The sequence below is a fragment of the Capra hircus genome, chromosome 15 (assembly GCF_001704415.2).
Source record: "Capra hircus breed San Clemente chromosome 15, ASM170441v1, whole genome shotgun sequence".
NCBI classification, from domain to species: Eukaryota; Metazoa; Chordata; class Mammalia; order Artiodactyla; family Bovidae; genus Capra; species Capra hircus.
This window is the reverse complement of record NC_030822.1, coordinates 37111564-37128457: the sequence shown is the minus strand read 5'-3', so window position 1 is coordinate 37128457 and position 16894 is coordinate 37111564. Positions and strand designations below refer to the sequence as shown.

The window sequence follows — 16894 nt, the reverse complement described above, 5'->3', positions numbered from 1 at the left end:
GAACTCCGCGAGTTGGTGATGGACATGGAGGCCTGGCGCGCTGCGATTCATGGGGTCGCAAAGAGTCGGACACGGCTGAGCAACTGAACTGAACCGAATTTAATGACATCTATTAAATTTACACTAAGTACTAGGCTCTCTTGTAAATGCTTTATATTTACTAACTTAATTCTTACAAATTTAGAAAGTAGTTGAAAATAAGCTCTTTACAATTTTCCAACAGTAACGAGGGATCTGAAGACGGGCCATCTGGCTTTGTCACAGCACTGCTGGGAGCCTTCACTCCTCTGCAGCCCTGGCTCGGGGCTGGGCGCAGCTGTAAGATGGGATGGGTGCCCTCCAGGTCAGTCCGGTACCTGGATGATGCTGTGCTGGGAGCTGGTTCCCAGCTTGGGGCTGCCACACAGTTACTGCTCTTGCTGGGGCAAAAGCCAGTCCTGAGGCCAATTCCATACCAGCCACAGAGTGGGGCTTTTTTTAGCACCCTCAGGGGGGAGAGCCGATGGTATGAGTAGGAGGGCAGGATGGGCGGAGTTTAACATTGGCCATGGGGTGCTGTAGCAGTCTGGAAGAGTCGGTGCCCACAGGGGGCCTGCCCAGTGCCCTAGAGCATAGCCAGTGCCTCTGGGATCCCAGCTTTAGGCACAGGTGTGAAGAGCTGGTATGGCCCAAGATCCCTGTCTATTAGAGAAGCTGTCTTTCAGGCATCAAGAGGCAGGGAAGCAATTTCAATCCTGTGGATCTTAGCCCTGCAAAGCTGCTCTACATGTCATGGAAGAACAGAAAGTAGCTTAAGACAGAAACTTGGGACATAATTGTGTGCAACTGTGAGCCCACAAAAACATCCAAGAGTGACAGAAAAGGCTGCCAGAGGTTTGGGAGGGATGCAGGCTTGCTCAGGGAATCAGCAGAACAGTCAGGTCAGATTTCTGGAGAAGCACAGCGGCAGCAGCTGAGGGAGGGCAGGATCAGAAAGGACGGGTTCTTAGAGCAAGGGACTCCGGGGTGGGTCACCATGGAGGGAGGTCAGGGTCGGAGAAGCAGCAGCTGTGAAGTCCAAAGCTGGAGCCACATGTTCTCAGAGGCCACTGGACCTCGCGGCAGCACATTTTTGGACGTTCTGGTTCTCCCTCTGCTTTTCTCCTTCCCTGGTACCCACTGTATGCTATGTAACCTAATGACTCCAATTTCCCTAGCACCCATTAAATGTCAGACACTGTGTGTTGAACATGTTACATTATTTTCTCATGCTTAAGTCTCTCAATAGCTCCACTACGCAGGGCCCATTATTGTATCATCAAAAAGCTGAATACTCTGAGGCTTGGAGAGGTTCAAAGACTGGCTTAAAGACGCACAGCTGGGAAGTGGGAGAGCAGAAACGTGAGCCCAGGGGTTCGACTCCACAGCCCCCACTTCTAAATATTACAAGCTTCTGGTTCCCACAGTGAAATGACCTCCTCCCTGCCGTTGAGCTAGGGGGTGGTGGCCCAGGGTCCTTACAAAATCTCAGCATGGGATCCTCTGGGAAGCCTCTTGGCAAACAAAACACCATACCTTCTGCTCCCAGGTTCCTCTAGGTCTCAGTGAAATCCCTCTCTGCACAATCACAGGGAGATGAAAGGCATGGCCCACAGCGCCTCCCTCCCTCCTGCGGCAGGACCAGGGGAGACAGGACAACTGACATGGAACTTCCCTGGGTTCTGCCTCCATGGGAAAGCACACACGTGGACCTCTGCTGGCTCTGGAAATGGGGCAATTTTTCACTTAAAACCATCTGCAAACAAACTTCCAAGCCTTCAAAATTATATATTCACAGATCATTTCTAGACTCTGGAATAGGATTAGATGGTAATGATTTAATTGATGGTTAAGTGTGTAGATAAAATGAATGTGCTGAATCCTTTCCGTAATTATCTCTCCAAGGAGCCCCAGCAGCTATAATTACTGTCTGAGGCCAAAATTACTAAACCAGCTGTTGTTTTAAGCAAAATGTGCTGCAGTCCCTGCTGGATCTTTGAGTAAAAGTTGGTCACTCCCAGCCCAGGGCCCCTTAGGCCCACTCACTGAAGTACAGCCCTGGCAGAGGCTCCTCTCCCAAACCTCAGGAGCATGTCCTCCCTGTGGCTGCTCTGCATCCTGGCCCTCACTGCACACTGCTCTCTCTTCTTTGCTGCTGGTGATTCTTCCTCCTGCCCCTTCTTTACCAGGAGGATTCCTCAGATCAGCCAGCTCACACTGACCTACCCCTGAAAGCAGGCTGATCAATGGGGAGCCCTTAAAATCTCAGCTCAGGGAGGATGGCGGAGCTCTCCTTGTGCTGGAGGTTAACCCATGGGGTCACTGCAACTCAGGTCTACACCCTGTTGGTGGCTTTACACCGAATTAAGTTATAAATCCACTTCTGGCTACAGAGAACCAGGACAGCTGTCTCTATTGATAAAATGAGCCCAATCATGATTAAACTCCTTGCAGAAATTTAAGCTCTTGTCTGGATAATTATGCAGAATTCATGTATTAATTCAACAACCACCACGGAATTACTGAGCACATCTTATATATGCTAGGGGCTGTGGGGAAGATTGGGATATCTTGGTGAACAGAGCAGACGTAGCCCCTGCAATACTGGACTGTGGCTCTTGAACTGTTCTCGACTTGACCAGGAATCTGGTGAAGGTCCTGGCCTGCAGTTTCATACATGTGGATCTGCATCTGGACAGGAAGTAGGTGAGCAGAAGAGGCTGCGGTGGGTGTGCTGCAGGTGAGGGGTGAATACTGGAGCTGCTGATTTCAGCAGAGCTCATGGGAAACAGTGAGAAGGAAATGGCAACCCACTCCAGTATTCTTTCCTGGAGAGTCCCAGGGACAGGGGAGCCTGGTAGGCTGCCGTCTATGGGGTGACACAGAGTCGGACACGACTGATGCGACTTAGCAGCAGCAGCAGCATGGGAAACAATGGCTTGGGTCTCTGCAGCCACCTTCATTATTCAGCACTTCCTGAGGTGCCTACTGCGTGCACGGGCACTGCTCCTCTGCGGTTCATCTCTTCTACTCCATGGACTCCATGCCCTGTTCTTGTAGGGCTCTTACGAGGTGTGAACAAGACAGAATATGGCACCAGGGAACACTGATTCAAAGCATCTATCAATCTGTCTAATGATCTGCTTATGTAGACATCCTGAGTTGGACTGAAAATTCCATGCGAGATGGAATCAGCATTTTCCCATTGTATCTTCAGTGCCTGGCAGAATGTTCGCTGCCTGCTCAGAAATATTTGGTTTATGAATGAAAACAAACCTTCAAATGCTAGGGAGAAAGAAGATGGATGTGACCAACACATTCCACTAGTTGGGGGGATGGTCAAAGGTCCCCAATTCCACTTCAAGGGGAAGGATTTTGTCAGGTGAAAGTTCAAGGCAGAGGAATCTGTGGAATGATAAGCAAATCCAGGCCTCACAGGGGTACTCCAGAATTCATTCATTCCACTCCCATTCATTTCTATTTGTTCATTCCCCCTCTCTCTGTTCACCTTCCCTCAGTAGACCTTGTGCTATGCAAGGCAAGCTTCAGCTACTTGTATCACTGAATCCTTTGGCTACACATTGCATCTACAGAGGGGCCCTACATACGTGTTTGTTACTGTTATTTAGTCACTAAGTCGTGTCTTACTCTTCTGCAACCTCATGGACTACAGCCTGCCAGGCTCCTCTGTCCATGGATTTCTCAGGCAAAAATACTAGAGTGCATTGCCATTTCCTTCTCCAGGGGATTGTCCTGACCCAGGGATCAAATCCCTGTCTCTTGCATTGGCAGGCAGGTTTGTTACCATCAAGCCACCTGGGAAGACCAAGTAAGTGTTTCAGTTCAGTTCAGTTGCTCAGTCGTGTCCGACTCTTCGCGACTCCATGGACCACAGCACGCCAGGCCTCTCTGTCCATCACCAACTCCCAGAGTTTATTCAAACTCATCTCCATTGAGTCAGTGATGCCATCTAACCATCTTATCCTCTGTCATCTCCTTCTCCTCCTGCCTTCAATCTTTCCCAGTATCAGGGTCTTTTCAAATGAGTCAGCTCTTCACATCAGGTGGCCAAAGTATCGGAGTTTCAGCTTCAACATTAGTCCTTCCAATAAACACTCAGGACTGATCTCCTTTAGGATGGACTGGCTGGATCTCCTTGCAGTCCAAGGGACTCTCAAGAGTCTTCTCCAACACCACAGTTCAAAAGCATCAATTCTTCGGCACTCAGTGTTTAAAAATCGGCATATCAGTGAAGCTATCAGAGCACTGAAGCCACCTGCAGTGACACTAATGGCCAGGGGAGGGCAGCAGAGGGTAGCAGAGCTGATGGCAGAGGCCCAAGGAAAGGGCTATCTTCTCTTAGATCACTAAGATCCTATTCAGTTCAGTTCAGTTGCTCAGTCGTGTCCAACTCTTTGCAACCCCATGGTCTGCAGCACAGCAGGCTTCCCTGTCCATCACCAACTCCCGGAGTTTACTCAGACTCATGTCCATCAAGTCAGTAATGCCATCCAACCATCTCATCCTCTGTTGTCCCCTTCTCCTGCCTTCAATCTTTCCCAGCATCAGGGTCTTTTCAAATCAGGTGGCCAAAGTATTGGGGTTTCAGCTTCAGCATCAGTCCTTCCAATGAATGTTCAGGACTGATTTCCTTTAGGATTGACTAGTTTGACCTACTTGTAGTCCAAGGGACTCTCAAGAGTCTTCTCCAACACCACAGTTCAAAAGCATCAATTCTTCAGCGCTCAGCCTTCTTTATGGTCCAACTGTCACACCCATGGGCACTTCCCTGGTGGCTCAGAGGGTAAAGCGTCTGCCTACAATGCAGGAGACCCAGGTTCAATCCCTGGGTCAGGAAGATCCTCTGGAGAAGGAAATGGCAACCCACTCCAGCACTCTTGCCTGGAAAATCCCATGGACGGAGAAGCTTGGTAGGCTACAGTCCATGGTGTCATAAAGAGTCAGACACGACTGAGCGACTTAACTTCACTCACATCCAAACATGACTACTGGAAAAACCAGAGCTTTGACTAGATGGACCTTTGTCAGCAAAATAATGTCTCTGCTTTTTAATCTGCTGTCTAAGTTTGTCATTGCTTTTCTTCCAAGGAGCAAGTGCCTTTTAATTTCATGGCTGCAGTCACCATCTGCAGTGATTTTGGAGCCCAAGAAAATAAAGTCTATCACTGTTTACATCGTTTCCCCTATTACCCATAAGCCCTGTTACTTTATTATTACCCATAGGTTCTATTACCCATGTGAATATCAGGGGAGAGCATAACGACTGGAGAAAACTGCTCACAGAAGTCCAGTGAATCCCAGGATAGTAAAGAGGGGGCTCAGTTTGAGCAGGGAGCTAGAGGCTGGTGGCCAGTGCCGGGGTTTGTGTGGAGACGTGCTGAGGCCGGCAACACAGGTGAAGTATGTGGTCTAGAGCCACAGTGCCGGCAGCACAAGCCCTGTGCTGAGCGTCCCTGGGAGCCTCAAACCAACCCCAGTGCTGACGCTTGTCCTCAAGGTGACAAATGTTCTGAGAGCTGGGTCTGATAACATCTTCCACTTTGGTTTGGGCTCAAGAACAGTGGGAAGGGGGTCTAAGACCAGACCCAGCTAGTTTTGTGAAGGATGCTCTCAAGGCTCCTCCCACCCCCAGGTGTGGGAACTGGCAGAGACCTGGGGCCTTAGAGTAAGAGCCCTCTCAGTGGATTTCCCCTGGAGCACAGAGTGCCAGGGCTGCTGGTCTTAGACCAGCTGGTGAGCTTTGGTCCAAAGTTGATCTTTTGTCCTACCTGTGTTGGCTTAAGCCTTCTGAAACTGGCTAGAAAATCAGGAGGGCAGATGACAGAGCCCAGATTTGCAGACATGGGGGGAATGGTGGGGGTCACAGCTAGAAGGCTAGATGGACATCACTGAGGGACGAAAGGATGGTGTTTCTGTCAGTCTGAAGACTAGATTCTGACCAGGGTGGAAAACAATGTTCTCGAAACCAGGCCAAGGTCTTTGGGACTTGGTGGATGTGACGTAGTCAGCTAACCCAGACGGTAGGGCGCATGTCCCTGTGGGGTGCTTTGAGTATCGGTGGTCTTGGGAGTCCTTAGCCCAGGAGAATATGAGAAGACACATCCTGTTTGGTACTTAAACCAAAGAAATATGCTGCATGAAGCTCACAGTGTCCCAGCTATGAAAAACCTGTGGCCTTGTATCAAGTACCTGGTTCTTTGAAGATGCTCAGCTTCCCAGCAGACAGAAGAACAGATTTCTAGGTTCAGCACTGGAGTGGGTCCCTCTAGGGAAGTGGATAAATAGGCAAACTTCATAATTCTAGACAGCAGAAGTGCCACAGAGGGGGCAGAAGTGGTGCTGAGAGGGACCAGGTAGAAAGAAAAAGGCAAGAGTGCATTTTCCTCCCTGTCTCTTTTCATCTTTTGTACATGTACATGTAAAGTATCAGTAATTGAGTGTTTCTGTGAGTACCTCCCTTACTGTCATTTCTGATTGCACAGTCAGAATAGCATTCTAAAGAGCTTTTCAAATATTTCAAGTCTCTCCATCTAGGCTCCCAACAACAGAAGCCTTTATTTTTTCTTCTGAAGTTTTGAAAATCTTTATTCTAAAGCTGATGGGAGATTCTGACCATATCCAAACACCCCTTCACTGCCTTGGTCTCATCTCTCTGATGACAGAGCAGTTCTCCTAAGGTCTCATTACTTCTGCTTTGCCAAAGAGTTCTTGTTTTTCTACATATTTTCTTTCTCCTCCTTCATATTTTAATATATACTTTTTCTTACTGTCTACATTTATCAGAAGATGCCTGGTGAAGTCACTGTTAATGACCCATCCAGCACCCATCCCCCCTATTTCCTTCTTCCTAAGTGAACCCTGAATTTTTCAAGGTTGCTACCTCTCCCCATGAACCAAGGCATATCATGGAAAGGGGATCCACTCCAGGGCTGGGCATGTTTTGCCCATGTACTCCCATTCCTTTGGCCAGTGACTGATTCAAAACTTGGCATACTTTTGACCATGACACATGAAGGGAAAGTCTGTTGGGGACTTGAGAAATTTATTCCTTGCTCCTTAGTTGCAGGAAGTGCATTTTCATCTGGTTGTTTTCACACCCGGACACAATGCCTGGAAGTGCATCCACCTTTCTGCAAGCCTGAAGACAGCAGCCTGGAAAGATTCCACGTTCTTGCCCCACTATTAGCTCCTGAATCGTCCAACCCTGATCCCTACCCTACCTCTAACTTCTTAGCCAGGTGATACATTTTCTCATGGTTTAGTCCAGTTTGTGTCAGGATTTCTGGTATTTTTTTTTAAATTGAAGTATAGCTGATTTACAATATGAGTTTCAGGTATACAGCAAATGATTCAGCATTTTTACAGATTATATTCCATTAAAGCTTATTAATAAGATAATGGTTCTAATTCCCTGTGCTATATAATATATCCTTGTTGCTTATCTATTTTATACACAGCAGTTTGTATCTCTGAATCCCATATTCTTAATTTGCTCCCACTTTCCTCCGTTCATTACATCAAAGGTATTCTGATTTATCCGGTCAGAAGCAACTCAAGAACGTGTCAGATCTTCTGTGTTCAACCAATGAAGACTTCCAGGAAGACCTCCTCAGTGAGCTGCTCCCTCACAATGAGATTTTATCTTTGCACTCATGCTTGGATTTGTTTCAGGAGAGCATCACCTCCCTCTGTGATACTGCCATAGCGCGGCCATTTCTGCTAAGCCCCACGCACTTGCTTCTCAATGAGTCTTCAGCCTTCCATGCACAGCTTTCCAGACAGGCACAGCACATTAGTCTGCCTGTTTCTAAGCGGTCTCTTGACCTCCTCGGGTATCTGCAGACAATGCTCTGAGTTAGTGTCTGTTTGCTGTGAGGGGTGCACTGGGATACCTAAGGCCACTTACAGCTGGGCTTCTGGCCCTCCCTCCGGGGCACTGCCTGTCCTGAAACTCCTTTTTCTACCTTCCACTTATTATCATTTGTAGCAATTGGTCTCAGGGGTTATCTGTTTTGTTTTTTACCTTCTGGTATTCACTGTTAAATTGTCTTGATGAAAGTAACTCATCAATCACCAGTCCTCCATGTCTTTGTAAGATTTGCACTCTTGGCTAGGAATGATTTATTCTGGTACATTAAGCCAGGATTCTGAGCCTCAGCTAAACATCAACCTGATCTTTCTGGCAACTTCCAGAGTTCCTAAGGGCAGGGAAAGAAGTGATGAAGTGCCCGTGCTCTCAAGTCCTTCCTCTTCCACCTCCAAATCAGTGTGTCTGAAGACACATCTGTGTTTGTGCCTAGTGGGTTATCTCTAAGCAAGAGAAGCAATGAATTTGCCCAGTTTCAGCTGACTCTCTGTTACACCTTAGTTGCCATCAGGAAGGCATCTTGCTCTCAGATCTCTGGGTCCCATGCACAGTGACTCTCAACAGAGAGTCACCAACCAGGGTCTTCTTAAGCTTCTCTCTAAGCCACCTTCTTCACACCCACGTTCTTAGAGCTTCTTCTTCATCTGTGTTTCTCTTCTAGAAATTCTGGACTCCTCTCAATGGGGTAGAACTCATTTCTATTTGTGTTATTCTGCTCATTCTAGCTTCTTATTTTATTCAGAGACATTCTCACCATTTTAAGGTTTCATCTTAAGCACAGCTAAACTGCAGCAAACTTTGCGAAAACAAACAGAGGAGCCCAAATCCAACAGCCATCAGATGTACTCCTGGGCAGTCCACATGTGTCCTGGTCAGTCTTTGGGTTGCAAGGCAGAGACTCACTCCAGACAGCTCAATAAAAGGTTAGCTGGGTGGTGGCATTGTAAAAACACTCATGGGCAACAGTGGAAATGGATCCTCGCAGAGGTTCCCGAGCAGGAGCCATGGTAAGAGGGGCCCTGACGAGAACCAGGCGGGAGGCTGGCTCTGGGCCCAAGGCAACCCCTGGAACATCAGCACCAGGCTTCTGGATCTTGGCTCTGGTCTGCTAGTTTAAATTTGATATTGGAGGATAGTTGATTTTCAATGTTGTCTTAGTTTCTGCTGTACAGAAAAGTGAATCAGTTATACATACACATGTATACACTCTTGATTCTTTAAGCACATAGGTTATTACAGAGTATTGACAAGAGTTCTCTGTTTTACATAGTAGGTCCTTTCTGGTCTGCAATTAATGAGACTTCTCTGTTCTCTCTTCGCCATTGGCTTCTTAATCCTCTACTGAGCAAGTATTTCCACTCACTACACTTTCAGTGTACTTATAATGTGATTTTTTTTCATATCCTATCAAGACCTCTAAAGCCTCCCTTTATTTCATGGTTCTGCTAATGCCTCATTTTCTTGATATCTACCAAGTTCAGAAGCAGTATTTAACTGACTCAGCCCATCTCTGGGGTCTTAGACTGTCATTTGTCACTGGGCATCCCATAGACTGCCTGCTGGGAGCATATGCCCCTAGGGATCCCATCACCTGGGGCCAGAGTTACCCTGTACAAACCCCAGTGGTCAGGACCATCTCTTTGACAAATTAAGGGAGTGGAGCTGCGTGTGCATGTGAGGGGGCTGAGATGGGGCAGTGCTGTGAGTGGGGGTCTAACACGTCCACAACAGCCTTGGCAGGTAGAACCCAGAACTCCCGGGGCTCCTCTTTCCATCAGCTCTTGGCTCCAACATAGACTCCCCTTCACCCCCTTTTCTCCTAGAACAGAGAAACCTTCTCACATGGTTGAGATTCATGTTACAGGTGAAGGTCTCAAATGATCATGAAACCACAATCACAGAGTGACTTCTTTGGTATTGGGTGCATGTCTAGTTTTCCACTGGCCTATATAATTTCTTCCATTCTCCCCCAGACCTTGGTCCTTTCTATTAAACTGGGTTTTTCAGCAGCTTCATCCTTCTGAATGTCTTGGGGTTTGTTTGATGGAAGCCACAAGGGCATAGCGAGTGTTTGCACTCTGAGTGGTGAGGGCTGGCCTCTCACATCAACGCTGGGCCCTTTAGGATTTTAGGATAAATGCTCAAAGACTGCCCATAGCTGGACTGGCTGGAAGTGAATGGAGGTGGGGACTGTGAATTAGAGAGGGGAGGAGAGGACTTAACAGGAAGAAGCCTTCACATCAAGGGCTGACACTGAAATCAGCGGTGACGTCGAAGCAGAGGTGTGGCACGCCCATTCAGGTGTCAGAGCTGAGACATGGGAGGCGGGCCAGATGACAGGGAGTGGGTCTCTGATCTGAGGGGTGTGCTGACAAACTGCAGAGCAGTGGGAGGAGGTGGGCTTGTTCCAGACAAGTTGGTAACAGAATAAGAGCAGCCTCTGCATGTTGCCAAAAGCCCAGCAGGATACGGGTGGAGAGAGAGGCCCTTTCAACGTTGAGCTGGGTTGGAAAAGTGCTGAGCTGCTTCCAGGACACCAGAGTGTGTGGTCAGTACATGGAAGAAACCTGGGGACCTGGACACGCAGGAAGAGGAGGCAGGAGGTCATCTGGGCCTCCATCTGGTGGTGGTGGGAAGGGGCACAGCATAGACACTGGGTCCCTGCCTGCTATCCAGAGCAGCTCCAGAGTCAACCTGCTTCCCTAGACCACAGAGGTAAGACAGAGTCATGCTGCCCCCAGCACAGGGGAGGAGCAGCCTGGTGCTCAGTGAGAGGAGCTGGGTGGAGAACAGGGCCACGTGTTCCCCAGGTAAAGCCCACGTGTCAGTCATGCCCTCTCCCCTGTCTCTTCCATTTTTCCTTCCCTATTGGCCTCTACCTCAGCTTATAATAATGCTCACATTTCTTGCTTCTGAGAAACAAAATCCTGCCCTCAAAATTCTTCACCATTTTCTAATGACTGGCCTGACTTGCCTTCCCTTTTCAGCCAAGAAGCCGGAAAGAGCTGTCCGTATTCATTAATTCCTTGGGCCGCGTCTGTCTTCTGCCTGGATGCCCTCAGACACCACGGCTCTGCTGATGCTGCCCTGCTCCAGGGTGGGAGACTGCAGACACATACCCTTGGGGGAGCCTGCCCGGCCCTCCTGGGCACAGTGGACCACCAGAATGTGCTCTTTCTCTAGACAGTAAAGGAATCTGAAGGGGAGCAGAGGAACGGGGCACAGTGTTGAGGAATGGTTTCAAAGTATCACAGAATTTAATCTGTAGTGGGTGTGAACAGATTTTGTCCCGGCTGCCCTGTGAGCTGATGTGGACCCTCTTAGTGGGACCCTGTCTCCTGTGTCTCTCTTCAGTCCTTGCTCCCCCTGACTCCTCATTCACAGGACATCCATCTGTCTGAGTGCCCTTCATGACTGCTGTTCCTGAATTTTCTTTTTTCAGTCCTCACTCCTGGCCTCAGCAGGGAAAGGGCTGTTAACAGGAAATGCCTGCTTGTCAGAATCCAGGTCCCCTCTCCTCACAGTGGGGTCACAGCAGAGTCGGAGACAAGAGCCACGTGACAAAATCTGCATCCTCCCTTAATTGAGGCAGAGCTTTGTTCTGAAAGCTCGGTGCTTTCTGACATGCTCTTCCCTGAGGGATGTGGGGCTTAAAATTCAGGCTAATTAACCTTTTGTCAGCGGATTATAGGCACTGGTGTTTTCATTAAAGACTGGGTGAACCAATCTGCCTACTTTGTGTGGCTGTGGCCCAGAACAGAATTGGACTGGCTGGCTGTCAGCTCAGAGAAGGGTAGGAGGCAGGTGCACACACACACGTGTATGCGTGTATGCACGGACGTGTGTGAGAGGTGGGTGGTTAGAATTGCAATATATCTTTTAGAAGAACATCTTGGGAGGTAATAACTTGTCAAATTCTATTGCTCTTGACACATACTGAACCTCTTTAATCTCCCCTCTTTCCTGTCAGCTCCCGCTTCCCTGACCCTTGCCCCCAAATACCCTGTCCTTTCTCTGCCATTCTGCAGATCAGTGGACGCCAGGACCGTCCATCTGGCCAACAGAGAGGTCTGGTCATCGTCCTGAGCTCCTGCCTCTCCTGACCTCTCATAACCCTTCGCAAAGGGTTCCATCCCCACCCATCCCCTCTGCTTGTGCCCTCTCCAGGCCCGACACAACTCTTATCAACCATTCCTGATAGTGCTTTTTCAGACAGGCGGTGTGATCCTTTTAAAAACACACATTCGAGCATGCTCAGCTCTTCTTAAAATCACCCCAAAGCTCCTTTACTGCCTCAGTAGAAAGTTCAAATTCCTTACCGCATCCTTCCCTTTCTGGTCTCATTTCTGTTCCCTGGTATCAGTCATCCTGAACTCCTTGGTGTCCCAGGCACCAGGCCTTTTCTGTCATATCAGCAGGCCTTCGAATGTGCCTCCTACCTTCCTCCTTGAGATTCCTTTTCTTTTCCTCTTTGCTCAACGGGAAGATTCCTACTTATCTTCTAGACCCTGCCCTGGTGGGTCACCATGTCTCTCTGGTCATGACCCTTCCCCAACAGGTGGCTGGGAACTCTCTTATCTGTGCTCCCATAAAAATTTTGACAACAGTGAATATGCAACTTGCTGTCAGACTCCATCACCTCCATGGAGGTGGGCCCTGCATTCTCAGACTTCTGACTGCCTGGCACCCGGGAGGAGTGGGGGAGTCAACTTGGAGCTAGCTACCTCAGGGAACTCTCTCATAGCAAGGAACACACCTGTCGAATAAGAGTCGCCATTCCTTCCTTCTGTGGCTTTACCCAACCTTCTCTTCAATTATAAACACACAGGTGGGTGTCTTCGTGCTGTTTAATCATTGTAGGGGAAACACAGCTCCAAACCAGAAGGTTATATCTGTGATAAAAATAATCTATTTGTGCACTTATGCAACTGTGGCAACACAAACTCAGGAGTGCGGCAACCTATACAGAGAAGCTCAAACCAAGGGACGGTGTTGTTTCCTGACAAAGAGATGTAATGAAAAGTCTAGAATTCCAGCTGTTTGGAGAAAACGCATTCTGGATGGCCCTAAACATGCATGCAGCTGGGGTTATGATTCCACACTTCCCTCTTAATGCTCTCACATGGCATCAGAATTCCACTGGCCTTTCTAAAAGTATATATCCTTTATTTCAGTTTTCCAGAGTATAGATCATGACCCATCATTGGGTTTGTGAAATCAATTTAATGGTTGTGACCAGTATTCTTTTATCTTAATGAAATAATTTTTCCCCAAATGCATCACATGCATATATACTATTTCATGAAACTTTTTTTTTTTTTTAAATCTGTGTGTTGTGATGCAAAATGTCCTTCTTATTGTAAATCATATCCAAAAGCACTAGGGGGCACACCGCTCTATTTCAAAAGAATCCTGAGAGTCCCTTGGATAGCAAGGAGATCAAACCAGTCAATCCTGAAGGAAATCAACCCTGAAAATTCATTGGAAGGACTGATGCTGAAGCTGAAGCTCCAAAATTTTGGCCACCTGATGCAAAGAGCCAACTCACTAGAAAAGACCCTGTTGCTGGGAAGGATTGAAGGCAGGAGGAGAAGGGGATGACAGAGGATGAGATGGTTGGATGGCATCACTGACTCTATGGACATGAGTGTGAGCAAGCTCTGGGAGATGGTGAAGGACAGGGAAGTCTGGCATGCTTGCTGTTCATGAGGTCTCAGAGTCAGACACAACTGAGGCACTGACCAACAGCAGCCGCAGCTCTAAGAGCCAGAGTCAGCTGTCAGTCTCCCTCCCTTCAGACACTAATGCAGCCCAACTGGACTGGTCCCCTAGGCCCTTTACCTGGGTCACACCTTCCTCTCTGATGAAATGAATTTGTGCTCCTCAATTCCTGCCTGCTTTGAACATAGTAACTCTTGCATTTATCTGTTTTATATATTCAATTTCCAAATTAGATTTGACTTCAACAAAGAATTCAGGGGAAAAACTGCCAAACTCCCAAAACTGCATAGCACTGTGTTGAGCAAGTAATTGAAACCTTTAGGTGTATGCTTCAATTTGCTAAGAACTACCTTAAATTTATGTATCTATAGATGCATGTGAACAGCAGATTACAAATAATCTTGAACACCCTCCCATGGACCCTCCAGTCTGAGTCAGATTCAGCAAGTTCTCGCATTACAATCCAAATGCAAATCCGTGTCAGTCCTACTGTAGATTCCCTGCAGCTGTGAAGGTGAACTTGTTTCCTGCCAGCAAAGCAGAGTCTAAATCTTATTTAAACGTCTTCTGTTTCCCTGCTGCCCTCCCTCCTCTTCTCCCCCAACACCCAACTCCTTCCCCTGTGCTTGGCTGCCCTCCACTACCTCTCCTCGCCCAAACCTACTTTTCTTCAGCTTCTCCAACCACATGGAGGACCCCTTATAAAACCTCCCAACTCCACCCCATTCAGCAAGCACATCTCACTCAGCAAAATAGCCTTTCAGAAACACAGGCCACCTGATGGTCTCTGAACACGGAGGAGTGGTGATGGTGCGAGGGCCCACGCTTAAATTTACAGATCTTCTCTGGACGTGCATGGGCGAAGCTCTGAGTCTGGTCCAGATCTGTTTTCCTTCTCTTTTAGCCCTGGTTCCCCATCATTCCCTGACTCATGGAGTCTCCTTCTAGACTCAACAGCTGATCCACTAATCAAAGAGCTGCAGGAGTCTCTATGCAATTGCTCAAGGACTCTCCTAAAGTTCAGAGCCACCCACCTCAACGACAATGCAGAGTTCAGTGACACTATTATTAATTCTGTCCTTAGTTCCTGCTAAGGAGGAAGTCTAAACCCAGCAGAGGGGTCCTCTGGGCTCCGATGAACTCAAACACAACCTATAAAGACAGTGAAGAAAGCTACATCTGGGCTGGGGGGCTTCAGAAAATTTTCGGCTTGAAACAATACGAGATACATCTTCTGGGCTGAGCAGTCCTTGAAGACTCCCATGTGACTCAAACGTCTTTTTCTTTCCTATTATTCTCTTTCTTGCTTTCAAGCATCTCCTCTGGCAGCAGCAGCAGCTGGAGCTAAGAGCTATTCCTTCTAACAAAGTGCAGATTTCTCAAGGCCTCTCTGTTATTAACTCTTTGGTGCCTGCTGATGTGTGAGAGAAGCAGGACAAGAGGTGGAGAGGATGGGTGCGTGGTATGACGACCAGACACATCAGTGTGGCTGAGGTGGTATCCCTGGCTTCCCCTTACTATCTCGAGAGTGTAGAGTTCCCCCTCTGAGTTACTAGTTCTTTCTCAGCAAGGACCCCTGCGTCCTCACTTCTGATATAGGACTTAATTCTAGGTGAGCCCACGCTCACTTGGTACTCTGGTTCCATATTTGAAGAGCAATGGAAGGGTCAGATTATTCTTAAGCAGTAGGATAAAAGCCATTAGCACTCATAGTGGGAATGGACATTTCGCATCTTTAAGGAACACACACTTTTTAATGCAAGTGAGAGATCAGACTGTCTCACCCCAGCTACTCATCTATGAAGACAATGTTGACTTGACCCTGCAGGCTAGAGAGGCAGAACTGTGGCTGCCCTGCCGGGCTTAAGGTCCTGTGATAACAATCTTCTCCTGGCAAGGGACCTGTGTTGTCATCTCATTCCTGGACTTTCTGTGCTGAAGTGAGTCCAACTCCCACAGCCTCACTTTTACCACTAGGCTGAACTCCTGTTTGGATCTTACCCCAGTCCTGAAAGCTTGCCAGAAAGAGCCCTGCCATCATGCTCTATAACTCAGAAGCCCACTCTGATCCCTGCTTGGCTCTTGGTTCTTTAGTTAGAGGCTGGATCTATGGCCACAGTCATTGCCACTGGGGGGCCTCATTCACTACCCTTGGATGGAGGTGTCCAGAAATAGGATGGGAGCACCAGACGCTCAGCCTCAGTATGTTTTTTTTATTATTTTTTTTAATTTTAAAATCTTTAATTCTTATATGTGTTCCCAAACATGAACCCCCCTCCCACCTCCCTCCCCATAACATCTCTCTGGGTCATCCCCATGCACCAGCCCCAAGCATGCTGTATCCTGCGTCAGACATAGACTGGCGATTCAATTCTTACGTGATAGTATACATGTTAGAATGCCATTCTCCCAAATCATCCCACCCTCTCCCTCTCCCTCTGAGTCCAAAAGTCCGTTATACACAGCTGTGTCTTTTTTCCTGTCTTGCATACAGGGTCGTCATTGGGCCATCTTTCTAAATTCCATATATATGTGTTAGTATACTGTATTGGTGTTTTTCTTTCTGGCTTACTTCACTCTGTATAATCGGCTCCAGTTTCATCCATCTCATCAGAACTGATTCAAATGAATTCTTTTTAATGGCTGAGTAATACTCCATTGTGTATATGTACCACAGCTTTCTTATCCATTCATCTGCTGATGGACATCTAGGTTGTTTCCATGTCCTGGCTATTATAAACAGTGCTGCAATGAACATTGGGGTACATGTGTCTCTTTCAATTCTGGTTTCCTCGGTGTGTATGCCCAGCAGTGGGATTGCTGGGTCATAAGGGAGTTCTATTTGCAAATTTTTAAGGAATCTCCACACTGTTCTCCATAGTGGCTGTACTAGTTTGCATTCCCACCAACAGTGTAGGAGGGTTCCCTTTTCTCCACACCCTCTCCAGCATTTATTGCTTGCAGATTTTTGGATCGCAGCCATTCTGACTGGTGTGAAGTGGTACCTCATTGTGGTTTTGATTTGCATTTCTCTGATAATGAGTGATGTTGAGCATCTTTTCATGTGTTTGTTAGCCATCCGTATGTCTTCTTTGGAGAAATGTCTATTTAGTTCTTTGGCCCATTTTTTGATTGGGTCGTTTATTTTTCTGGAATTGAGCTGCATAAGTTGCTTGTATATTTTTGAGATTAGTTGTTTGTCAGTTGCTTCATTTGCTATTATTTTCTCCCATTCAGAAGGCTGTCTTTTCACCTTGCTTATATTTT

General features: G+C 47.6%; 1 protein-coding gene across 1 annotated transcript in view; it reads right to left on the bottom strand.

Annotated features, from left to right (window-relative positions):
- The window catches only part of SYT9 (synaptotagmin 9), a 211406-nt gene that overhangs the window by 23551 nt on the left and 170961 nt on the right, over positions 1-16894 (bottom strand). The gene's annotated exons all lie outside the window — the stretch shown is intronic.